Consider the following 26,979-nt stretch of genomic DNA (forward strand, 5'->3'; position numbering starts at 1 on the left):
TTTCTAAGATCTTACAAGAAAAATATACAAATTGGGTTTTTATTGTTTAGCCATGGATAAACTAAAAACTAAACGGAGATTAGGTTTTTGTTCTCTAGATTTGACAGATTACTGGGCTTTGTTGTCCGGTGTGAATAAAATTTGTTTATAGGGGCATTGGTGATACAGACAATTTTAGTGGGACTTAGATATCTTACTGTAGCTGAGAAAATGATTTCCTTGACTGAAATGTCTGCCCTTCAGTCTCCTCTTTGTGCTACACTACGTCTCTGCATCCGCCCTAAGCTCCAGTCACAACAATTACTTACCCTTCCATAAATAGACTTGTGCTCCAAAAGGGACGAAAGATGCATGTCAATATGTCTTACCGGCTAGCTTTCTCTTTCCTTTCTCTGTTCTCTTCTTTTTTCTATGAATCTCAACCATTCCTGTGCTTTAGGAACGATATCTATGATGATCATTCTAGAATCAGTTTCTTAGCCTCTGCCTCTCTTTCAAGTTTCAGTTCCCAGTTCTTACTTCACGGGTACCCTCACCCACCTCAAACACAACATATTTAAAATCAACTTCGGGGCTTCCCTGGTGGCGCAGTGGTTGGGAGTCTGCCTGCTAATGCAGGGGACACGGGTTCGAGCCCTGGTCTGGGAGGATCCCGCGTGCCGCGGAGCAGCTGGGCCCGTGAGCCACAACTACTGAGCCTGCGCGTCTGGAGCCTGTGCCCCGCAACGGGAGGGGCCGCAATGGTGAAAGGCCCGCGCACCGCGATGAAGAGCGGTCCCTGCACCGCGATGAAGAGTGGCCCCCGCTTGCCGTAACTGGAGAAGGCCCTCGCACGAACCGAAGACCCAACACAGCCAAAAATAAAGAAATAAATAAATAAAGTAGCTATAAAATCAACTTCATTTTTTTCTCTGCTCCATCACCTTCCAAGCTCCTCCTATCTGGTTTCTCCTCATGAAATTCCTTTAGTCTTCACCACCCACCTACTCACTCTACATACCCTTCCGTAAAACTTTCTCTCATTTCCCATTTCCAGTAGGTCTCAAGTCCAGTCAATTTAACATGGTCTCCTACATGGGCTGGCTAATTGAGCTTAAATATTACCAGCAAACACTAACACAGATCATGTCATTTCTACATAAATCAGTGAAAATTCATGTAGTAGCCAACATTTGGAAAATAACCATGATACGCTTTGAGTGCTGTATGAGTTTTTAAAGAGTGTCGGGTTCTCTGAGGAGGCAGCATGGAATGCTCCCTGACCTGGGCAGCTCAGGCAGTCACCTGGCTCAGGTATTCTCTGGGGAATGGGTGTCGTGAGAAAGAGGTGGCAGTTCCCACTGCCCGAGGGAGGAATATGCCAGGTTAGATAGAAGGGGGATGATCGACCTGAATGTGCCCGTTATAATTTAGCAGAAGCACACCTCCAAAGTAATTCACCTCCGGAGTTAATGGAATGTCAACTGAGGCAAACATTTTTGTGTTCCTGAGCGTGGCCACCACGAGCAGAGTCCCTGACGAGAGGGAATGGGACCGAGAGCCCTGGAAACGGACCCTGCAGAAAAACGCTGAGTGAGGACACGTCGGGCCTCCAGGTTGATCTTAACAGAAAAAGAATGTATCTGGCCTGGTTAAATTAATATAATCTTATGTAGGTTGAAAAGAAGTAAATGTTAGTGACAGAACTGATGCTCTGGAAGCTGTCGGAGTCCTGTCCAGAGATGACAGGGGGCTTTTGTGACTAAGCCAGCAAGTGACTGTAGCTGACAAACAGGACAGTGTTTGGGTTTGAAAGACAGCTTTAAAGAGGCCGGCTAACTAGAGTCCGTGAGAACAGACTTAGCATAAAGTGCTTGCAGCTTCCCTCTGTGATCACTATGTTGACTATTTCTTATTCCAGTAATGAATTTAATACTAAATGTCTTGTCAGTTTTAAAATAGTGGTTTAACCCCTATTGCTGGGCGGAATTCGGTTTCTCATTTCCAGGATCTCAGTACCTCAGCTTTACACAAACCTCAATTGTTCAGGAACAGCTACCAGATTTGTTGGCACCTGGAACCATCCAGCAGAACTTATGACCTGGGCTAAGGTGCCAACAGCTTAGTTAAAGCTTCTATTGAGAATACTTATAAAAAGGGTGACGTGGAGGCTAGGAAGAGAAAGGGGAGGAAAAGGACTGCTGCATAGGTCAGTGCAACCTCGGGGAGGTGAAGGTGGCTGAGCAAAGCGCATCCAGCCGGGCCTCTGAGGTGCCCTGCGTCCCCTTATGAGAAGATTTCAACCTGTGTGAGGGGGCTGGCGGGGCTCCGGGGGGAGAGTGTGTGAGGGGGCTCAAGGGCTCCTGCAGGAGCTGCATATTGCCCTGTATTGTGGAGAGAATCTGAGACTGACTTGTAGATGCATTTGGGAGTTACCCTCAACTATTAACTGTGAGTCTGTTAAATGAAGTTTACCCCCAGTTTTTCACATCTGAAACATCTGTAGTTCTCCATAGTAGTGGTAACATTTGTAAGTGTGTTGCCCTTACATTTGCAGCTATTTGCTTCTATAGGCAGGTAGATGTGTAAATAAAGACAAATAATGTTTTTGCCTGCTCATTTGGGTCGGATCCCAATGTCATGACAAGAGAAGAAGCAACTGAGAGCACAGTATATAGATTAACATAACATTTATTAAAGAATCCCAGCTCGAGGGTTGATGTGGGATATTTAGGCATCTTTCTGTGACTATTAACACAAAATCATGGTCTAATCTCTTATTTTTATACAGAGCTTTTGTAGACATGATCCCACTTGATTGTCATGAGAACCTAGCAGCGGGTGTTGTTATTGCCCAAATCTCCACTGCTTGCTGGAGGCTGGGCTCTGCTTTCTCGGGGGTGAGCAGGAGCAGTGGCCGGGCTGGTGGCTGGAGCAGAAAGTCCACATCCGAGGCGGAGGAGAGGGGGAGAGTGAGGAGCTGCTGACACTTGACTGACTGAGCCCAAGCCAAGCTCTTACCTTACGCTGACGTCCCACCAATCAACAGGGGATATTGGAGGCTCCTCAAACCCCAAGGAGGCTTGGAGAACAGAGGGCATCAGGAATGGAGAGAGCCCACTTGTGAATGAATGGTGGGGTGGGAGCGTGAGGGCTGCAGATGCCTTGTTCAGCAGAGCGGGGCCGCGTAGCTCTCGCTGACAGATGAAGACTCATGAGACGCGGAAAGCTTGAGTGAATTTTCCAGCTCACACAGTGAGCGTCAAGACTGGAACTTGCATTTACTTTGGCTGATTCCCGTTGTCAGCGATGCTTTCAGTATTCAGTATGTTATATGACATATTGAAGATCTTTCTTGGTGCCTGGTTTACACTTTTGCACTTATTAAAATGCAAGAGTTTTGATGAAATAACACCATTTTTACACATTTTAAGTAAAATATCATTGTAATTTTAGTTTCCTAACCATAACTTCCTAACTTTGGTTTCTTCCTATCTTTGGATCCGTCCAAATAGAAGTGTATAATTACATAAAATTTTAAGTTAATAACATATATGAATTAACAATTGTAGTCAGAGTGTCCCCACATCTTCCAGCTTTTATATTTTCTTTAACATTTATTCTAAACAGAACAACTAAAGATTTCATCACGTCAGATATTGAGGGTACAGGGCTCTCCCCAGTATTCCTGAGGATTCCTAGTAGAACTTACATTCTCTCCTCGCTTTTGTCCCTTAATCCACGCTAGCTCTTCAATTCCATTTTCCCTCTCACCAACCCCTTGTCCTTCGGCTCCCATCCTTTCTCCATCCCACAGCGCTCTGCTTGCGACCCAGCCCCTGCTTCTTGCCTGCCAGAATCACCACTGACTAGGTGGTGTGTGCAGCACACGACTGGGAAGCTTTTAGGGATGACAGAGTCATCCCAGCTCAGAACCAGGGATGACTTAAAATTCAACATCAGACATGATTTCCCCAAAAGTAGTTTATTAATCACTTTATATCATGGGTCACTTTTTACTGGCCATAGTCCGCTTGGGGGTGTCCTAAACTGTTTAAATATGGCTGACCTTTCTTCATAGCTAGAGAGCTTGTCACCTCTCTTTTCCATGTTTCCAGGGCTCCTGAAACCTTGGAATTACCCAGAAGCAACTTCCCAGATTCCCGCTCTTTTTTTTTTTAAACATAATTTGGATTCATTTCGGTCTCCCCATTTAGATGAGCTCCTAACCTGGCCTTTCATAACCTGCATGTCCGTCATGGGGTTATCCTGTACAAAAGGAGAATGCCCTGGCCCTTAGGATATGTGATATAAAGAACTGGTAAAAGCTTTGATTTTGGGGGAAAAGATCCAAATTCTTAGAGTTTTTCCTACTCCCAGCTTGTTAGTGATGGTTGATTTTAGTTGTTGTAACTGTTGCTTTTCTTCCTGTTCCATGAAAATAATACTAGTATTACTTATTATCACTTCTTTTACTTTGTACCAGGCACGGGACTTAGTGCCATAAGTTCATTTGTTGCATTTAACCTTCACAAACGTCACATGAAGTGTAAGTACTGCTATTGCGCCCCTTTTATAGTGGCTGAAGCTGAAGCTTGGAGGTTTGGTGTCTTACTTGAGTTGTTCAGCTCATGCTCGCAGGAACCAGATGGGAACATAAGCTGTGTGACCCCAGGTCTTTGCTTTGACCTGCTGAGCAGGGACCCACTCACTGCGCATTCATATTGTGCAGATGACACTTTCCTAATGTCTTTTTCTGAACTTAAACATATGTATTGAATAAAGGATTTATGAATTAAAAAAAAAACTACTATAGGGAGAGGAAAAGGGATATGGTTAAAGGGAGAAAACTGTTTGCTGGCAGCCAATGGTGATGTAAAGAGTTTGCTTATTATGGTTCAGCTGCCTTGCTCCATTTATCTGCCGTGCAAATAAAAGGAACATATAACGAGGCCACTTCTTGTAGAGGACAACTGTTAAATGGACAAATGGATGAGGGGAAAACATCTTTTGCACAAAGTTATTTGTTGTGAAGGACTTGCAAGACAGAGTTATAAAGTAACCTTTGGGTAACGAAAACAAACTTGGTTACATTGATGCTTTCTCAGTAATGTAAAATTACTGGAAGTCATCTTGAGCTTTATTTGGAACAGTTTTAAAAGTTATTTGCCAAATTTGCTCTGAACACTTTTTGATGTTTTTCTATATTTTCCTATTTCTATCTAGTTTTCAGTGCTATTCACAGTGACTTTCTCAGTAATCATGCCTCTCAAAGTCCTGGGTTAGCTTGAAAAAAACTAAGGGTAACTTTGCCCCCCCCCCCAGGAATTTGGGAGGGTTGCTATTGATATAATTGATATAACGTATGGCAGAATATGGAAGTTTTTCACTTGCTTATGCAACAGGCATTTAAAAAGGCTTATATAAGAAAGAAATGGTAATGATGCTTCACGACAGTGTGAATGCACTTAATGGCACTAAAGTGTACACCAAAAAATGGTTAAAATGGTAAATTTTATGTTCTATATGTGCTTCCACAATTGAAAAAAAAAATAGAGAAAAAAAGAGAAACTGTATCCCCAGTCTTAACACTGTCATCTTCCTCTGTTATTCAGAGATATTTCTCCTGGGAGACCCCCAGCAGTGCCCAGGGCTTTGTGAGCGTTGATGAACCTCATGTTTTAAAACATCTTGATGCTCTCTGGTCTCCCCCGCATCCAATAAAAACAGACCAAACACATGCACAGAATTACATGAATCCTCAGGGGTGGGATTTGTGATACACAGAGAAGTGTAAGATGAGGGTCACATTCTCAAAGAGATGACGGAGGGTTGGAGAAACAGTTTGCAAATGTACCCCCCCCACACACATGCAGCAAAGTACTATACAAGGTCTTTAGTGGTAAGTTATTAGTGTCAATTAGGAGATGGGCAAGGGAGAGAGTCCCAGAGTACTAGGACTATCAGAAGAATTCATGAAAATGGTGAAATATGAGCTGGAGCCTGAAAGATGAGTAAGAATTAGACTGTCAAATTTGTCCCAATATGAGAGACAAATTATGATTTGTATCTAAGAACAAAGTCTCATTTTCTTATGGTGACTTCATTCTTTTTCTTCTTTGTTTCCATAACATCATGTTTGCCCTCATTTATGAATCATTCAGTAATTAATTTATTGAACGCCATGTGACTTGCACATAGCCTGACTCCTGTCCATGAATTGGGGTACACTGTGAACAAAATAGACAAAATATCTGCCCCCATGGAGCTTACACTCTAGTGAGGGAGACAGATGGTAAATAAGATATATGAGTGAGATATAGTCTTAGTGATAACTGCAGAAAAAATAAATGAGGGAAAATATAGGTTGCTGGGGAATATTGAATATGAGAGGGTGGCCAGAAAAGGTCTCACTGAGAAGGTAAATTTTGAATAGAGGTCTGAACAAAGTGAAGGAGCTACTTGGGGGAGGAGCTTCCTGGGCTGAGGGTCCATCAGGTGTAGAGGTCCTGACGTGGAACTGTGCCTGACGTGTTCAGGGAACTGCAGGAAGGCCACTGTGGCTGAAGTAAGGAGAAGGTGAGAGCATCAAGATGAGGTATGGGAGGCCATGGCAAGTCTGAGCACGTAGGACCTTTTATGTCATAGGAAACACTTTGAGTGAATTACGTCATCTTTGCAGGTTTGAGCACAGAAGTAACATGATCTGACTGGCTTTAAAACAGACTCTTCTGAAAAAGGACTGAAGGGGAGAAACTAGTTTAGCAGTTACTGAAGTAACTGAAGTAATCATGATCTTTTTTTTTTTTTTTTTAAAGATTGATTGATTGATTGATTGATTGCTATGTTGGGTCTTCGTTTCTGTGCTAGGGCTTTCTCTAGTTGCGGCAAGTGGGGGCCACTCTTCATCGCAGTGCACGGACCTCTCACCGTCGCGGCCTCTCCCGTTGCGGAGCACAGGCTCCAGACGCGCAGGCTCAGTACTTGTGGCCCACGGGCCCAGCCGCTCTGCAGCATGTGGGATCCTCCCAGACCAGGGCTCGAACCCGTGTCCCCTGCATTAGCAGGCAGACTCTCAACCACTGCGCCACCAGGGAAGCCCAGTAATCATGATCTTTAAATCAAGGGGTGACAGTGCAGATGATGAGCCATGCTCAGATTCTGGATGTGTTTTGAAGGTAATGCTGATAGAATTTGCTGATGGACCAGATGTAGCAGGTGAACAACAAGAGGAGTTAAGGTTTTTGCCTTGAGTAGAAGGATATAGTTGCTTTGAAGGAGATGTGGAAGACTTTAGGAGGATTATTTTGGGGAGCATATCAGGAGCTCATTCTGGACATAGTTACATTGAGGTGTTTATTAGGCATCCACTTACGTTATCAAGTAAGCTGTTGGATATATAGATTTGGAGTTCAGGGGGAGATTCAGGTTGTAGATATAAACTTGAGGTATATGGATGTGTTTAAGGTCTTGTGATTGGATGATATGAAATAGAGAATTAGAGAGAAGGGAACCAAGGACTGAACTCTGGGGCTTTCCAACCTTAAGGGATTTGGGAGATAAAAGATATGAGCAAAATAGACTTAGAAGGAGCAGGAAGAAACTAGGGATAAAACCTGGAGTGTGTGTAGTGTTTGTGTCACTGGCGACTTTGAAAAGAGTAGCTTCAGTGATGCAGTTGGGGTGGAAACCTGACATGTCCAAGAGAAAGTAGGAGTGGAGAAATGGGAGGTAACTGAGTACCATTTCAAGGAATTTTGCCGTAAAGGGAATGGTAGGAAAAAGAAGTAGCTGGAGGAGAGAACTGAGGTCAAGAGAAGTTAAAAAAAAAATTATATGGGAGAAATATCTGAAGGATATGCTGATGGGAACAGTCTAGTAGAAAGGGAAAAATTGATGATGCAGGAGAGGGAGGATAATTGCTGGAGAAATATCCTTGTAAAATGTAGAATGGGGTTTAAGAAATAGTCATAATAATCTGAAGTAAACTGAGAGAAGGCAGAGTATTTGAACATACATGAAAGTAGGAGTGAAGATGTGATGGTGGCAGTTTGCACATATTTATCTCAACACATTTTGTGTCTGTTTCTTTGAATCCTTTATGAACCTCCTCAAAGACAGCAACTACTGCTGCATTTTTGTGTGTAGCCCATGTCTGACATACAATAGTCACTCAACAAATATTTCTTGAATGAATGAATGAAAATGAATGACTTAAGATTGAATGCACATTAACTAAAAATTAGGTTTTAAGCATTGTAAGAAATAGAGTGGAACCTAGTAATTTTAGTCTTTTCCCACGAAGGTTAGGAAGTTGGTGTTAGGAAGAAATAATGAAATTTTTATTCTCAAAAGAAATGTTTTCACGCTTATCACCTAAGAAGATATTGATAAGAAATGACTTTTTAATAACAGTAGCTTTATTGAGATATAATTCACATGCCATAAAGTTCATTCTTCTAAGTGTACAATTCAGTGGTTTTTAGCATATTCACAGAGTTGTAGATCCATCGTCAGTATCTAATTCCAGATATTTATCACCCTTAAAAGAATACCATAGCCATAGCAGTAATTTCTTTCTTCCAAGCCCTTGGCAACCACTAATCTACTTTCTGCCTCTATGGATTTGCGTATTCTGGGCATTTTATAAAAATGGAATCATATGATATGTGGCCTTTGTGGTTGGCTTCTTTTACTTTAGCATAATGTTTTCAAAGTTCATGCATGTTGTAGCATGTATCAAAACTTCATTTCTTTTTATGGCCAAACAATATTCAATTGTATGAATATACCACATTTGTTTATCTGTTCATCAGCTGGTGGACATTTGAATTATTTTCACTTTTTGACTGTCATCCATAATGCTGCTATGAACATTTATGTACAGATTTTTGTGTGGACGTATGTATTCAGTTCTCAACCCATTACAGCATCAATTCATACTTCAGAATCTCTTCTAAATATAAGCTCAAAAGCGCAAATATAATCAATTTACGTCATCTAAACTAGGTCTAGGTAAGGCTCTGGTGATAATCCATCCTGGGACAAAATTTACCTGTATGTGTGGACCTGTGAAACTAGAAAGCAAATTATCTGCACACAAAAGACAATGGTGGGACAAAAGTAGGTTAAGCATTGTAGACATTCCTGTTCAAAAAGGGAGGACAAGGAATGAAAAAAGGAGCCACTGGTCCCAAGCAATTTCAAAATGCAGCTGTAAAACTCCATTAGGGTTTAAGTCTTGGGAATAATCCTCCGTAGATCTTGGCTCCACCCTCTGGGCTCTCAGTTCTACCATCAGAGCTATCCTTTCTTTTTTGTAGCACGAAAGGGAGCACATCTTTTCAGCTTAGCAGTTTTATCAGCCAGCTTCCTACCTCTAGAATTTTGGGTGTCTGGCAGCCTTCTTTCATTTTGTACTCTCTTTGTCCTTTTGGGTCCAAGCTGGTAGTGTTTCTGCTCGTATTTAAAATCTTCAAGAATGTTGTGGGTCTCCTGTGTATGTGGTGGGGATTCACTCCATTATCCAAGAGGCCCTTCTAAGATATTTCTTAGATAATCCCATTTTTATTCTTGGCCTCTGTGGAGATGGCTGAAGGGATTTATGAGGCCCGCACTTAATCTTTTCAAAGAACCTTTTCCGTGATATGTGACTAAATATTCTGACCTTTGGATTGATATGAGGTAGTAGCAAAAGTTTACGCGGCCACACACTGTTTTTTTTTCTCTCTCTTGACAGTGAGTAACTTAAAGTTCAGTATCTCTGGCAACTGGAAAGGCTGAGAATTCCTCAAACTATGAAGTCCTGCTTTCTTTTTTTTTTTTAACATCTTTATTGGAGTATAATTGCTTTACAATGGTGTGTTAGTTTCTGCTTTATAACAAAGTGAATCCGTTATACGTATGTCCCCATATCTCTTCCCTCTTGCGTCTCCCTCCCTCCCACCCTCCCTATCCCACCCCTCTAGGTGGTCACAAAGCACTGAGATGATCTCCCTGTGCTATGCGGCTGCTTCCCGCTAGCTATTTTACATTTGGTAGTGTATATATGTCCATGCCACTCTCTCACTTTGTCCCAGCTTACCCTTCCCCCTCCCCGTGTCCTCAAGTCCATTCTCTAGTAGGTCTGCATCTTTATTCCCGTCTTGCCCCTAGTTATTCATGACCATTTTTTATTCTTTAGATTCCATGTATATGTGTTAGCATACGGTATTTGTTTTTCTCTTTCTGACTTACTTCACTCTGTATGACAGACTCTAGGTCCATCCACCTCACTACAAATAACTCAATTTCGTTTCTTTTTATGGCTGAGTAATGTTCCATTGTATATATGTGCCACATCTTCTTTATCCATTCATCTGTTGATGGACACTTAGGTTGCTTCCATGTCCTGGCTATTGTAAATAGAGCTGCAATGAACATTTGGGAACATGACTCTTTTTGAATTATGGTTTTCTCAGGGTATATGCCCAGTAGTGGGATTGCTGGGTCATATGGTAGTTCTATTTTTAGTTTTTTAAGGAACCTCCATACTGTTCTCCATAGTGGCTGTATCAATTTACATTCCCACCAACAGTGCAAGAGGGTTCCCTCCTGGTTTCTTTTTGTTTAACAGTCTTCCCCTCATTCTACAGATGGTATGTTAACAACAATTTAGGAATTCTCTAAGTCAATGTATGTTTTATCTACCATGCTTCCTCACTTCCTTCTGAACCTTCACTAGCAGAGTTGTTAATATCCATATTTCTGCTAACAGTCTGTTCAAGGCAATCTAGGCTTTTCCAATCATGCTTCTTAAAAGTTTTCCAGTCTCTGCCCATTGCTCAATTCAGAAGTCACTTCCAGACTTTTAGGTATTTGTTACATCAGCACCCTACTCTCATCACCATAATCTCTGTTAGTTTTCTATTGCTGCTATCACAAATTACCACAAACTTAGTGGTGTAAAACAATACAAATTTATTATCATGCAATTCTGAAGGTTAGAATTCTGACCCAGATCTCCCTGGGCTAAATCAAAGTGTCAGCAGGGCTGACAAGATTTATGGAAGAATACGTTTCCTTGCCTTTTCCAGTTTCTAGAGGCTGCCTGCACTCCTTGGCTTTTGGCCTCCTTCCTCCATTTTTAAATGACAGGGGGTTAAATGCTTCTCATATTGCCCCACTCTGTCCTCCTCTTTCTAGTTTATGGACTCTTGTGATTACACTGGGTCTACCGGGATAATCCAGGATAATATCCCTACTTTAGGTTGGTTTATTAGAAACTTTAATTGTACGTGCATCCTTAATTCTCCTTTGTCATGCAACGCGACATATTCACAGGTTCAGGGGATGAAGACGCAGGCATTCGGGGGGTGCCACTACTCTGTCTCCCACACTGACATAAACTCTTTATCTCTTGTAGATCTGCTCAGATTGTCAATTTCTTTCTGAGTCAGTTTTGGTACTTTGTGTCTTGCTAAGAATTTGTCCATTTCATCTAGGTTGTCTAATTTGTTGGTGTATATTTGTCCAGAGTATTCCCTTATAATCATTTTCATTTCTATAAGGTTGATACTGATGCTCTCTACTTTCATTCCTGGTTTTAGCAACTTGAGTCTTCTTTTTTTCTTTGTTAGTTTAATCTAAAGGTTTGTCAAATTTTAAAATCTTTTCAAGGAACTAACCTTTGTTTTTGTTGATTTTTCTCTATTGTTTCTCGAGTTTCTAGTCCTAAAACTAGGAACAGAAGAATAAAGTACGTCCTTAAGGTGAAAGATTAGATTATTAATTTGAGATCATTTTTATTTTATTTTTTAAATTAATTAATTAAAAACTTTTAACATCTTTATTGGAGTATCATTGCTTTACAATGGTGTGTTAGTTGCTGCTGTATAACAGAGTGAATCAGCTGTATGTATACATATATCCCCATATCCCCTCCCTCTTGCATCTCCCTCCCACCCTCCCTATCCTACCCCTTTAGGTGGACACAAAGCACCGAGCTGGACATCATTTTTATTTTTAAATACAGATGTTTACAGCTATAAATTCTCCTCTAAGCAATGCTTTAGTTGCATCTTTAAGTTTTGGTATACTGTGCTTTTGTTTTCATTATTTAAAATATTTTCTGATTTCCTTTGTGACTTCTTCTTTGACCCATTGGATTTTTAGGAGTATATGGTTTAATTTCTACATATTTGTCAATTTCCTAAAACTTCCTTCTGTTATAGATTTCTAATTTTATTCTATTGTGATCAGAGAACGTACTTTGTGCACTTTGAATCTATTTAAGAAATTTGAGACATGTCTTATGATATAACACATGGACTGTCTTTGGGAATGTTTCCTATACACTTGAGAAGAAGGTGAGTGTTCTATAGTTGTGTGTTAATTCTAGTTGGTTGATAGTATTGTTCAAGTTTTCTATTTCCTTGTTGATCTTCTATTGGTTGTTCTATCCATTATCAAAAATAGAGTATTGGATTATCTAACTATGGTTTTTTTTTTTTTTTTTTTTTAATATTCAGTTCTTTTGGGAATTATTTATTTATTTATTTTTGGCTGTGTTGGGTCCTCGCTTCTGTGCGAGGGCTTCCTCCAGCTGCGGCAAGTGGGGGCCACTCCTCATCGCGGTGCGCGGGCCTCTCACCATCTCGGCCTCTCTTGTTGCGGAGCACAAGCTCCAGATGCGCAGGCTCAGCAATTGTGGCTCACGGGCCTAGCAGCTCCACGGCATGTGGAATCTTCCCAGACCAGGGCACGAACCCGTGTCCTCTGCATTGGCAGGCACATTCTCAACCACTGCGCCACCAGGGAAGCCCCTAACTATGGTTTTTTAAAAAATAAATTTATTTATTTATTTTTGGCCGCATTGGGTCTTTGTTGCTGTGCACAGGCTTTCTCTAGCTGTGGCGAGCGGGGGCTACTCTTCGTTGTGGTGCACGGGCTTATTGTGGTGGCTTCTCTTTGTTGCAGAGCACGGGCTCTAGGTGCATGGGCTTCAGTTGTCATGGCACACGGGCTCCATAGTTGTGGCTCACAGGCTCTAGAGCGCAGGCTCAGTAGTTGTGGCGCACGGGGTTAGTTGCTCCACGGCATGTGGGATCTTCCTGGACCAGAGCTCGGACCCATGTCCCCTGCATTGGCAGGCAGATTCTTAACCACTGTGCCACCAGGGAAGTCCCTCTAACTGTGGTTTAATTGTCTCTTTCTTTCTTTAGTTATGTCAATTTTCGTTTCATGTATTTGGGGGCTCTCTTGTTAGGTATAGATGTTTATAGTTGTTTTGTTTTCCTGATAGGTTGAACTTTTTATCATTATAAAATGTCCTTCTTTTTCTCTTGAAGCAATTTTGTGTTAAAGTCTATTTTTTCTGGTACTAGTATAGTTACTCCAGCTCTCTTTTGGTTACTGTTTTCATGGTGTATCTTTCTGCATCCTTTTAATTTTCACTTATTTGTGTCTTTGGCTTTAAGTGAGTCTCCTGTAGACAGCATATAATTGGATCATTAAAAAAAAACCCTCAGTTCTGCCAATCTCTGACTTTTGATAGTAGTCCATTTATATTTAATGTAATTACTGATAGGGTAGGATTTATGTCTGCCATTTTATAATTTGTTTTCTGTGTATATTATTGCTTCTTTATTCCTCTATTCCTATAATACTAGTTTCTTTTGTGTTAAGTAGATATTTCCTAGCATGCCATTTTCATTCCATTGCTGTTTTTTCACTATATGTTTTTGAGTTTTTTTAGTAGTGGTTGTCCTGGTAATTATAATTAACAACTTAAAATAATCTAGTTATATTAATACCGGCCTAATTTTTATAGTATACAAAATTTTTGTTCCAATATTGCTCTCTTCTCCTTTGTATGGTTATTGTTATACAAATTGCATCTTTATACATTATAATCCACAACACAGTTTTATAACTCTTTCTTTGTGTGTGTGTGTGTTGGGGCACATTTTCAGTGCTATGGCAGGTTATAAGTCTGCCTTAGCCTTCACTGTCTGCTTGGGCAGAGCCTCATGGTCAGCCAGGGGTGCAAAATTGTGGCCTTCTTAGGTGTTACGTGGACACGTGCACAGCCCTGGGTATGCACACAGCCTTGATCAGACACGTGACTTTCTTGCTTGCTAGAAATATTTCAGAATTTTCAAAGCGTGTATGGATATGTCATTCCCCAGTTTTTCCTTTTAAATTTTTTTTGGTCAGCCCCTTGTTACCCCATTTGGTGATGCTGCCTCAAGCAGCAGCAATGTTAAACAATTGCCACTGATTGTTTTTGACAAATATACTATAGATAGGGCTGTTTGCACAGAGTGAGTTCTGAGTCATGTCAAATAAAGACAAACCCTGAGAATGGAGTTTTCAGTGAGCTGCCAGACAGACCAAATGGTGATAATTCTCTGGAGACAGAGCTTTTGGGAACTCCAAAGCCCTTTTGTTTCTTCTGGTGTCTGCTAGACTGCTGTTTTTCATAGCTACCATAGAGCTTTTATTCTCATGGTTTCCACCTTGTAGCTGTCTTTAAGAACTAGATGGGATAAAAAAGGAAGTCATCATTTATTGTATTAAAGAAGAAAAACAATACAAAGGAGATATTATGTCTTTTTAAAAATGATGAGTACCCTTGTTTACAAAGGATTTTATTAAAGAAAAGTTAAGTGCCATCTTTCACTTCCACCCACCACCAAAAACAATCATGATTTCTCCACAGTGCTGGGTAAATAACTCTCTATGAATTGCAGAGAATCCTTGTTCAGAGAGATCCAACTCTTTCCACATTGATTCAGGTATAGGAATAGTCTAGGTTGATATCATTTTGTAGAAGCACTTAGGTTTGCTCCATAGTAGGTGAGTTAAATGCTTTCACCTGAGATTAATTTCCTATTCCTGAACTGGAAATTACCACCAGAGTAGCCCAAGTGTGTAAGACGGTCATGACAGCTGGACTTCTGGCTTTATTGCCAAATAAATTTGGTTAGGTGGACCTCTGAGTTCTAAGCTACAGAGCAAAATTTCTAGCCAGCATCATCTTTGAATTTGCTAAACTCAGTAGACAGCAACTATAAAAAAAATGCAAAAAAACGAATATACATACAAAAAAGCCAAGCATAAATATTTGAACTTTATTAAGATGAAGCTAGAATAACCAACAATTCATTTTATTCTGGAGCTAATTTCATGGGACTTGGAATTTAATTCAAACTTGTATGATTTGGCTTTCCATCTTTTTCTTGAAGTGTGACTGGTCTGTTCAGTTGAGTAAAAGATGGTACCACTGAGTGCCTGTTATCTTGGGTTAAATCTGATCATGTTTAGCTGTAGTCAGTGATTACAATTTTTAGTCAGTCAAATGAAATTTATGTATAATTTCAGTATTCTGTTTGCCTTTTTTAAACATGAGAAAAATAAACTAGTTGCTTTGCCTTTTTTTCGCTGTTTATTTCTTTGGTGCTTTAAATCTTTATAAGATAAAATCTAAGTAATAATGAAACATTTCTTTGATGGGAGTACTGATGAAAAATAAAATGGTCAAAATTGGTATTTTTCATAGAAAGAAAGGGCCACAAGCAGTGTCATTCAACTCTCTAATCAGATTTGGGTCCTGGGCAGCCAGTTATGCTTCTTTGACCTAGGAACCTTAACAGACCTGAAGGTCAAGGTAACTTTTCGTAAATTTGTTGTTACACAAAGATTAGTCTCAGTGCAGCTTGGAGTTTCTTTCTTCTAGTTGGTGCAGCTTTGTACTCACAACCAGAACTGATAAGTATTTGCCTAAGTTATTAAGATGAACAACAACACTTTAGAAATATTTAATAAGTCTGCTGGATGTACTTGTGGGAGTGTATTACCATTGGCGTTGTTGGTGAATGATAGTTTTGGTTATGTAGATAACCGTACGTATGTGTTCCCCTCCCCAGCCTCTCCACAGAAACACATGAATGTGGCTGCTGGTTTATGGAGTGGGGAATATCCATTAGTCTCTGGTGGCTTGAGCCAACATAAATGATTCCTTAGAGCAGTGAGATGGAAAACTAGAAATCCAACTAGCTATATGGCAGACAAGGACTAGACTTCCTTTTATAATTAACGTGCAAGGTGGGAGCATTGCTCCTTGAGAGGCATGATGGCCTCTCTGCATCATGTAGCTCACTGGGTGTGAATGATGTCAGCTTGTTTATCTGGAAATCTGAAAGTTTGCCTTTGTCTTATCTTTACACCTCATTGCTCCTCCATCTCCTTTTCAATTCTCATTTGAAAGGTATTTAGATATTTTCTCCTTGCTCATCTTTCTTAATTTTACTCTGCCTCTCTTGATGGTCTTGTGATTCCAATTTCTAACATTTTTTTCAGGGTGTTTGCCAGTCTTTGTCAAATCAAACTTTGCTATAAAATAACTGCAAGTTTGGCTTATGAAACTCAGCCTAGTGTGTGGAAATATAATTGTCTAGATTAGTCCAGAATATAAATTGGTCACTTATGAAATTGCATTAACTCAGTCATTAATAGTTTCATAAGCTAAGTTATTAGTACAGTGTGTGAAAACACTTATTAGTTAGGGAATATTTATAGATTAAAATATGTATATATTCTGAAATAAAATGATCCTTTTAAGAGTTTGGTCCCTCTCTTTTATAGTAAGGAGTTATACTAGCCCGAAGAGGTGAGGAGATTAATTAGTTTTGTGAGGATGTTAGGCAGGTTGGTAGTTACTGAGGAGTATGGAAAGGAATTCAGAAAATTCTGACCAAGATTTCCTGCCATGAAATTGATAGAAGTAATATTATAACAGTGACTGTCAATATTTAAATCAATTATAACTTCTGCATACTTGCCCTTTCCATGTTAAAAAGGCTGAGGGATAGAGGTCCAGGATGGGGACCATGATAATCACCTCCAGTAACACCCCTACTCTCTCTAGCCCATGGGCATTAGAAAGGTTGGTTGAGACCAACTTCGAGTTAGCTTTACCAATTGTGTGCATTCTACCAGATCGAGACTGAGGTCAGTTAAGTAGTTTTAGTTGACCTGTTGGGACCCTCATCCTTTGTGTCTAACTTCAGTCACAAAGTAGAATATATAGACACAGGCAGAATGTGGTCCAGCATCATTGGGAGGTACCATTCTAAAAAGAATCAGATTTTTCCCAAGTCTCCGACTCTTGAGCATGAGCTGCTTTTTTTCAAAGACCATGTTATTCCTTGAGCTAGTCTTTGTTCGCTAGTAATGGGCAAGCTACATCTGTCAAGTATGTGGTAGGGAATCCAGACAAAGAAGTGGGAGTGTGTGTGTGTCTTTTTCTACTGTAAGTGGACTGAGCATCTCAGTTTCTGGGCTACCTTCAAAGTTTGTGAATGCCAGCATGTTTTTCTGTATTGTTCTTGGCAGTATTGGTCCTGGAGAGACTGTTTCTTGGATGGATGCTGCACTGCAGGAAATAAGGGTTTCTGGCCAATGTGGTACCATTCCAAGGAGCTCTGCCTTCCAGGGAGAGGCTTTCTGTGAAATGCATGATGCCACTGCTTTGAGAGATGTCTGTCAGCATCTCATGGAGACTGAATCTGATCAAGTGGCTGGAAGCAGAGCTTCTTTAAGGACAGAGCTTTAGATTTTCTTCCACACCACTTGCAAACACATTTCAGAATTTGGATCTGGGAGCTCGTGTATCAATTTTCACCAGAGAAAGAAGGCGCAGCTTTAACTTATGCTTGCTCCAGAGTGTTATTTCTTTGATTCATTAGTCTTCTCTTTTAGGTCTCTGTGGGGAGAACTAAGACATAGGATTTAATCTGCTTATTTGTACTGGGATTGAGGGGAAACTACATTGGAGCAGTTAATAATCTCCAGTTGTTACTTCCTTGTAGAAGAGCCTAGAGAAAGGCCCACACATTGAAATGGAAGAGACTGACATATACTCTGGTATGTTGTCATGGTTTTCCAAATTCAGTCTGTTGAGTTCCAGGATCCTATGGGGCCTCCCTAAGGGTTTAATTTTTTAAAAAATTGAAGTATAGTTGACTTACAATATATTAGTTTCAGGTTTACAGCATAGTAATTTGGTATTTTTATAGATTACACTCCATACAAAGTTATAATAAAATATTGACTATATTCCCTGTGCTGTACATTCCATCTCTGTAACTTATTTATTTTATACCTAATAGTTTGTACCTCTTAATCCCCTTCACCTGTTTTGCCCCTTTCCCCACCCCTCTCCGCTCTGGTGACCACTGGTTTGTTCTCTGCATCCCTAAGGGTTTCTTTCCTTTTTTTTTTTTTTTAAAGGAACATTTATTTATTTATTTTTGGCTGTGTTGGGTCTTTGTTGCTGCACGTGGGGCTTTCTCTAGTTGCAGTGAGTGGGGGCTACTCTTCGTTGCAGTGCACGGGCCTCTCATTGTGATGGCTTCTTGTTGCGGAGCATGGGTTCTAGGTGCACGGGCTTCAGTAGTTGTGGCATGTGGGCTCAGTAGTTGTGGCTTGCGGGCTCTAGAGTGCAGGTTCAGTAGTTGTGGCACACGGGCTCAGTTGCTCTATGGCATGTGAGATCTTCCTGGACCAGGTGTCGAACCGGTGTCCCCTACATTGGCAGGCGGATTCTTAACCACTGTGCCACCAGGGAAGTCCCTCCCCAGGGGTTTCTTTCATTTTTTTTTTTTTAACATCTTTATTGGAATATAATTGCTTTACAATGTTGTGTTAGTTTCTGCTGTATAACAAAGTGAATCAGCTATATGTATACATATATCCCCATATCCCCTCCCTCTTGCGTCTCCCTCCCACCCTCCCCATCCCACCCTTCTAGGTGGTCACAAAGCACCGAGCTGATCTCCCTGTGCTATGTAGCTGCTTCCCACTAGCTATCTATTTTATATTTTGTAGGGTATACATGTCAATGCTACTCTCTCACTTTGTCCCAGCTTACTCTTCCCCAACCTCATGTCCTCAAGTCCATTCTCTACATCTGCGTCTTTATTCCTGTCCTGCCCCTAGGTTCATCAGAATCATTTTTTCCCCCCAGATTCCATATATATGTGTTAGCATACGGTATTTGTTTTTCTCTTTCTGACTTACTTCACTCTGTATGGCAGACTCTAGGTGCATCCACCTCACTACAAATAACTCAATTTCGTTTCTTTTTATGGCCGAGTAATATTCCATTGTATATATGTGCCACATCTTCTTTATCCATTCATCTGTCGACGGACACTTAGGTTGCTTCCATGTCCTGGCTATTGTACATAGAGCTGCAGTGAACGTTGTGGTACATGACTCTTTTTGAATTATGGTTTTCTCAGAGTATATGCCCAAGAGTGGGATTGCTGGGTCATATGGTAGTTCTATTTTTAGTCTTTTAAGGAATCTCCATCCTGTTCTCCATAGTGGCTGTATCAGTTTACATTCCTACCAACAGTGCAAGAGGGTTCCCTTTTCTCCACACCCTCTCTAGCATTTATTGTTTGTAGATTTTTTTGATGATGGCCATTCTGACTGGTGTGAGGTGATACCTCATTGTAGTTTCTTTGTTTTTAATAATATTTGAATTTTATTTTAGTTATTTTTTTATACAGCAGGTTCTTATTAGTTATCTTTTGTTTTTAAATAAATTTATTTATTTATTTATTTTTAGCTGCGTTGGGTCTTTATTGCTGCACGTGGACTTTCTCTAGTTGTGACGAGTTTCTCTACTCTTCTCTACTGTTTCTCTACTCTTTGTTGTGGTGAGCAGGCTTCTCATTGCTGTGGCTTGTGTTTGTTGTGGAGCACGGGCTCTAGGCACGTGGGCTTCAGTAGTTGTGGCATGCAGGCTCAGTAGTTGTGGCTCGTGGGCTTAGTTGCTCCGCAGCATGTGGGATCTTCCTGGGCCAGGGCTCAAACCTTTGTCCCCTGCATTGGCAGGCGGATTCTTAACCACTGTGCCACCATGGAAGTCCTAGTTATCTATTTTATACATATTAGTGTATATATGTCAATCCCAATCTCCCAATTCATCACACCACTCCCCTCCCCCCCACCACTCTCCCACCTTGGTGCCCATACATTTGTTCTCTGCCTCTGTGTCTCTATTTCTGCCCTGCAAACTGGTTCATCTGTACCATTTTTCTAGGTTCCACATATATGTGTTAATATATGATATTTGTTTTTCTCTTTCTGACTTACTTCATTCTGTATGACAGTCTCTAGATCCATCCACGTCTCTACAAATGACTCAATTTTGTTCCTTTTTATGGCTGAGTAATACTCCATTGTATATATGTACCACATCTTCTTTATCCATTCATCTGTCAGTGGGCATTTAGGTTGCTTCCATGTCCTGGCTATTGTACATAGAGCTGCAATGAACATTGTGGTACATGACTCTTTTTGAATTATGGTTTTCTCAGGGTATATGCCCAGTAGTGGGATTGCTGGGTTGTATGGTAGTTCTGTTTTCAGTTTTTTTAAGGAAGCTCCATACTGTTCTCCATAGTGGCTGTATCAATTTACATTCCCACCAACAGTATGGGAGGGTTCCCTTTTCTCTACACCCTCTCCAGCATTTGTTGTTTGTAGATTTTTTGGTGATGGCCATTCTGACTGATGTGAGGCGATACCTCATTGAGTTTTGATTTGCATTTCTCTAATGATTAGTGATGTTGAGCATCTTTTCATATGTTTATTGGCAATCTGTATATCTTCTTTGGAGAAATGTCTATTTAGGTCTTCTGCCCATTTTTGGATTGAGTTGTTTGTTTTTTTGATATTGAGCTGCATGAGCTGCTTGTATATTTTGGAGATTAATCCTTTGTCAGTTGCTTCATTTGCAAATATTTTTTCCCATTCTGAGGGTTGTCTTTTGGTCTTGTTTATGGTTTCCTTTGCTGTGCAAAAGCTTTTAAGTTTCATTAGGTTCCATTTGTTTATTTTTGTTTTTATATCCATTTCTCTAGGAGGTGGATCATAAAGGACCTTGCTGTGATTTATGTCATAGAGTGTTTGGCCTATGTTTTCCTCTAAGAGTTTTATAGTGTCTGGCCTTACATTTAGGTCTTTAATCCATTTTGAGTTTATTTTTGTGTATGGTGTTAGGGAGTGTTCTCATTTCATACTTTTACATGTAGCTGTCCAGTTTCCCCAGCACCACTTATTGAAGAGGCTGTCTTTTCTCCACTGTATATTCTTGCCTCCTTTATCAAAGATAAGGTGACCATGTGTGCACGGGTTTATCTCTGGGCTTTCTATCCTGTTCCATTGATCTATATTTCTGTTTTTGTGCCAGTAACCATACTGTCTTGATTACTGTAGCTTTGTAGTATTGTCTCAAGTCCTGGAGCCTGATTTCTCCAGCTCCGTTTTTCTTTCTCAGGATTGCTTTGGCTATTCGGGGTCTTTTGTGTTTTCATACAAATTGTGAAATTTTTTGTTCTAGTTCAGTGAAAAATGCCATTGGTAGTTTGATAGGGATTGCATTGAATCTGTAGATTGCTTTGGGTAGTAGAGTCATTTTCACAATGTTGATTCTTCCAATCCAAGAACATGGTATATCTCTCCATCTGTTTGTATCATCTTTAATTTCTTTCATCAGTGTCTTATAGTTTTCTGCATACAGGTGTTTTGTCTCCTTAGGTAGGTTTATTCCTAGGTATTTTATTCTTTTTGTTGCAATGGTAAATGGCAGTGTTTCCTCAATTTCTCTTTCAGATTTTTCATCATTAGTGTATGGGAAAGCAAGAGACTTCTGTGCATTTATTTTGTATCCTGCAACTTTATCAAATTCATTGATTAGCTCTAGTAGTTTTCTAGTAGCATCTTTAGGATACTCTAGTATCATGTCATCTGCCCACAGTGACAGTTTTACTTCTTCTTTTCTGATTTGGATTCCTTTGATTTCTTTTTCTTCTCTGATTGCTGTGTCTAAAACTTCCAAAACTATGTTGAATAATAGTGATGAAAGTGGACAGCCTTGTCTTGTTCCTGATTTTAGAGGAAGTGGTTTCGGTATTTCACCATTGAGAATGATGTTGGCTGTGGGTTTGTCATATATGGCCTTTATTATGTTGAGGTAAGTTCCCTCTATGCCTACTTTTCGAGGGTTTTTATTATAAATGGGTGTTGAATTTTGTCAGAAGCATTTTCTGCATCTATTGAGATGATCATATGGTTTTTCTCCTTCAGTTTGTTTATATGGTTTATCACATTGATTGATTTGTTTATACTGAAGGATCCTTGAATTCCTGGGATAAACCCCACTTGATCATGGTGTATGATCCTTTTAATGTGCTGTTGGATCCTGTTTGCTAGTATTTTGTTGAGGATTTTTGCATCTATGTTCATCAGTGATATTGGCCTGTAGTTTTCTTTCTTTGTGACATCTTTGTCAAGTTTTGGTATCAGGGTGATGGTGGCCTCGTAGAATGAGTTTAGGAGTGTTCCTCCCTGTGCTATATTGTGAAAGAGTTTGAGAAGGATAGGTGTTAGCTCTTCTCTAAATGTTTGATAGAATTTGCCTGTGAAGCCACCTGGTCCTGGGTTTTGTTTGTTGGAAGATTTTTAATAACAGTCTCAAGTTCAGTGCTTGTGAGTGGTCTGTTTATATTTTCTGTTTCTTCCTGGTTCAGTCTCCAAAGGTCTTGCTTTTCTACGAATTTTTCCATTTCTTCCAGGTTGTCCATTTTATTGGCATATAGTTGCTTGTAGTAATCTCTCATGATCCTTTGTATTTCTGCAGGGTCAGTTGTTACTTCTCCTTTTTCATTTCTAATTCTATTGATTTGAGTCTTCTCCCTTTTTTTCTTGATGAGTCTGGCTAATGGTTTATCAGTTTTGTTTATCTTCTCAAAGAACCAGCTTTTAGTTTTACTGATCTTTGCTATTGTTTCCTTCATTTCTTTTTCATTTGTTTCTGATCTGTTCTTTATGATTTCTTTCCTTCTGCTAACTTTGGGGGTTTTTGGTTCTTTCTCTAATTGCTTTAGGTGTAAGGTTAGGTTGTTTATTTGAGATGTTTCTTGTTTCTTGAGATAGGATTGTATTGCTATAAACTTCCCTCTTAGAACTGCTTTTGCTGCATGCCATAGGTTTTGGGTCATCGTGTTTTCATTGTCATTTGTTTCTAGGTATTTTTTGATTTCCTCTTTGATTTTTTCAGTTATCTCTTGGTTATTTAATAGTGTATTATTTAGCCTCCATGCGTTTGTATTTTTTACAGTTTTTTTCCTGTAATTGATATCTAGTCTCATAGCGTTGTGGTCAGAAAAGATATTTGATTTGATTTCAATTTTCTTAAATTTACCAAGGCTTGATTTGTGACCCCAGATATGATCTATCCTGGAGAATATTCCATGAGCACTTGAGGAGAAAGTGCATTCTGTTGTTTTTGGATGGAATGTCCTATAACTATCAGTTAAGTCCATCTTGTTTAATGTGTCATTCAAAGCTTGTGTTTCCATATTTATTTTCATTTTGGATGATCTGTCCATTGGTGAAAGTGGGGTGTTAAAGTCCCCTATTATTATTGTGTTACTGTTGATTTCCCCTTTTCTGGCTGTTAGCATTTGCCTTATATATTGAGGTGCTCCTATGTTGGGTGCATAAATATTTACAATTGTTATATCTTCTTCTCAAATTGATCCCTTGATCATTATGTAGTGTCCTCCTTTGTCTCTTGTAATAGTCTTTATGATAAAGTCTATTTTGTCTGATATGAGAATTGCTACTCCAGCTTTCTTTTGATTTCCATTTGCATGGAATATCTTCTTTTCATCCCCTCACTTTCAGTCTGTATGTGTCCCTAGGTCTGAGCTGGGTCTCTTGTAGCAGCATATATACGGGTCTTGTTTTTGTATCCATTCAGCCAGTCTATGTCTTTTGGTTGGAGCATTTAATCTATTTATATTTAAGGTAATTATCGATACGTATGTTCCTATTACCATTTTCTTAATTGTTTTGGGTTTGTTTTTGTAGGTCTTTTCCTCCTCTTGTGTTTCCTGCCTAGAGAAGTTCCTTTAGCATTTGTTGTAAAGCTGGTTTGGTGGTGCTGAATTCTCTTAACTTTTGCTTGTCTGTAAAGGTTTCAATTTGTCTGTCGAATCTAAATGAGATCCTTGCTGGGTAGAGTAATCTTGGTTGTAGGTTTTTCCCTTTCATCACTTTAAATATGTCCTGCTACTCCCTTCTGGCTTGCAGAGTTTCTACTGAAAGATTAGCTGTTAATCTTATGGGGATTCCCTTGTATGTTGGTTGTTGCTTTTCCCTTGCTGCTTTTAATATTTTTTCTTTGTATTTAATTTCTGATAGCTTGATTAATATGTATCTTGGCGTGTTTCTTCTTTGATTTATCCTGTATGGGACTCTCTGCGCTTTCTGCACTTGACTATTTCCTTTCCCATGTTAGGGAAGTTTACAAGTATAATCTCTTCAAATATTTTCTCAGACCCTTTCTTTTTCTCTTCTTCTTCTGCAACCCCTATAATTTGAATGTTGGTGCATTTAATGTTGTCCCAGATGTCTCTGAGACTGTCCTCAATTCTTGTCATTCTTTTTTCTTTATTCTGCTCTGTGGTAGTTATTTCCACTCTTATCTTCCAGGTCACTTATCCGTTCTTCTGCCTCAGTTATTCTGCTATTGATTCCTTCTGGGGAATTTTAAATTTCATTTATTGTGTTGTTCATCATTGTTTGTTTGCTCTTTAGTTCTTCTAGGTCCTTGTTAAACATTTCTTGTATTTTCTCCATTTCTGTTTCCAAGGTTTGGGATCATCTTTACTATCAGTACTCTGAATTCTTTTTCAGTTATACTGCCTATTTCTTCATTTGTTTGGTCTGGTGGGTTTTTACCTTGCTCCTTATGTGCTGCATATTTCTCTGTCTTCCCATTTTGCTTAACTTACGGTGTTTGGGGTCTCCTTTTTGCAGGCTGCAGGTTCATAGTTCCCATTGTTTTTGGTGTCTGCCCCCAGTGGGTAAGTTTGGTTTAGTGCATTTTGTAGGCTTCCTGGTGGAGGGGATTGGTACCTGTGTTGTGGTGGATGAGGCTGGATCTTGTCTTTCTGGTGGGCAGGGCTGCGTCCAGTGGTGTGTTTTGGGGTGTCTTGTGAACTTACTATGATTTTAGGCAGCCTTTCTGCTAATGGGTGGGGTTTTGTTCCTGTCTTGCTAGTTGTTTGGCATAGGGTGTCCAGCTGTGGAGCTTGCTGGCCGTTGGGTGGAGCTGTCTTAGCATTGAGATGGAGATCTCTGGGACAGCTCTCGCTGATTGATATGACATGAGGCTGGGAGGTCTCTGGTGGTCCAGTGTCCTGCACTCGGCTGTCCCACCTCAGAGGCTCAGGCCTGACAGCAGGCCGGAGCACCAAGACCCTGTCAGCCACATGGCAGATGAGTGGTTTATTACCAAAGATATTGAAGCACAGGAACCAACAGCCAGATGAAGAGATTTGTAGGGTGAATTCAAGAACAAAAAACTTCAGTCCTCTTGGGGTTTGGAGCCCAGCACGGTGGCACATGGAGGCATTCTGCTTCACCAACCTGGAAGCTCTCTGAAACCCCTCCTTTTGGATTTTAATGGTCTCTGTAAGGGTTTCTTAAAGGAAGGTTGGCCATGGCTGATGTTTCTCTGTCTGCTCTATTATTGCCAGATCTCATCCTCATCACTGTTTTCAGAGAAGAGATTTTAAGTCATAACTCCCTGTCTTCAGAATAACACAATGAATTGAGCTAGATGCCTTCATCCTCTTATTTTTTGGTCAACATTTATTGATACTTATTGTATGAAAATAGAAGCGCATGAATTTCCCCCTGCCTCAGTGAGAGAGTGTATTGTGCCTTTGTTAAGTCAGTCACCCTTTGGTACCTGGTGCCTCTTCAGAAAGTGAAAGGTCACTTTCCTCACAGCAACAGTGTGAGGGCTAGTTTTTTAAAAGAACCTGGTTGCTAGGCCATAGATTCTTTCTCACTCTGCTTTGTCTGTGGTATTTTTTCAGTATAAGCTTTCATGAGTTAAAATGATTTCCCAATGGTCTGTCTTGTCTCCTCAGAGTATCTTTCAGTTCAGTGCCCTCAGATGATGATGAGTACGCCTGGATATGAAAGCTTTTGGCTGAGGCTGAATAAGCTCACTCTAAGACAGATGTTCAGTCTGTAGAAACGTAATAGAAAATCCATTCAGTGTCTCATCAAGCCCAGGTTGATGATGTGATTCAACTTCAGGTGCTTTGTCTTCAGCGTAAACTTTTTCATCTGTTACTTTGAAGATGGAATGATGGTTTCAAATTGGATTTGGGATGCTGATAGAAACCAGTGCCTACCTCATTGCTCCTGGTGACCAGCACACTTGTCATTCTTGTCACCCAGAGAAAAGGCAACCTTTTGCCTGTTTAATCCCCTTTTTGTTTCAGGTTTTACCCTTCAGATTAGTATTGCTTCCCTTTTCTCAAGGTCCATACTGCTAAGTCCTTTAGTTGCTGTGATAGGTTATAGTCATCCTTGAACTTCTCCCTCCTTTCTTCCCTTCCTTCCCCTCCCACCTGCCCCATTGTGTTCTGATGGGAAGACCTCAAGTGCATTTTATCAGCATCTCCATTTTCAATGCAAGCCACCAGTCTCTTTTAATATTATTTTTTAAAAAGATTTATTTATTATTTATTTAATTTATTTTTGGCTGCATCGGGTCTTAGTTGCGGCACGTGGGATCTTCATTGAAGCATGTGGGATCTTTCATTGCTGCGCATGGACTTCTCTCTAGTTGTGGCATGCAGGTTTTCTCTTCTGTAGTTGGGGTGCACAGGCTCCAGGGTGCGTGGGCTCTGTAGTTTGGGGCATGTGGGCTCTCTAATTGAGGCACACGAACTCAGTAGTTGTGGCATGTGGGCTTAGTTGCCCCGCAGCATGTGAGATCTTAGTTCCCTGACCAGGGATTGAACCCAGAACCCCTGCATTATAAGGCAGATCCTTTACCACTGGACCACCAGGGAAGTCCCCCATCTCTTTAAAAAATACTTCTTCTCTAGGTCTAGCCCAGTGTGATAGATGTTT

Source organism: Balaenoptera acutorostrata, chromosome 17 (genome assembly GCF_949987535.1).
Source record: "Balaenoptera acutorostrata chromosome 17, mBalAcu1.1, whole genome shotgun sequence".
Lineage (NCBI taxonomy): Eukaryota > Metazoa > Chordata > Mammalia > Artiodactyla > Balaenopteridae > Balaenoptera > Balaenoptera acutorostrata.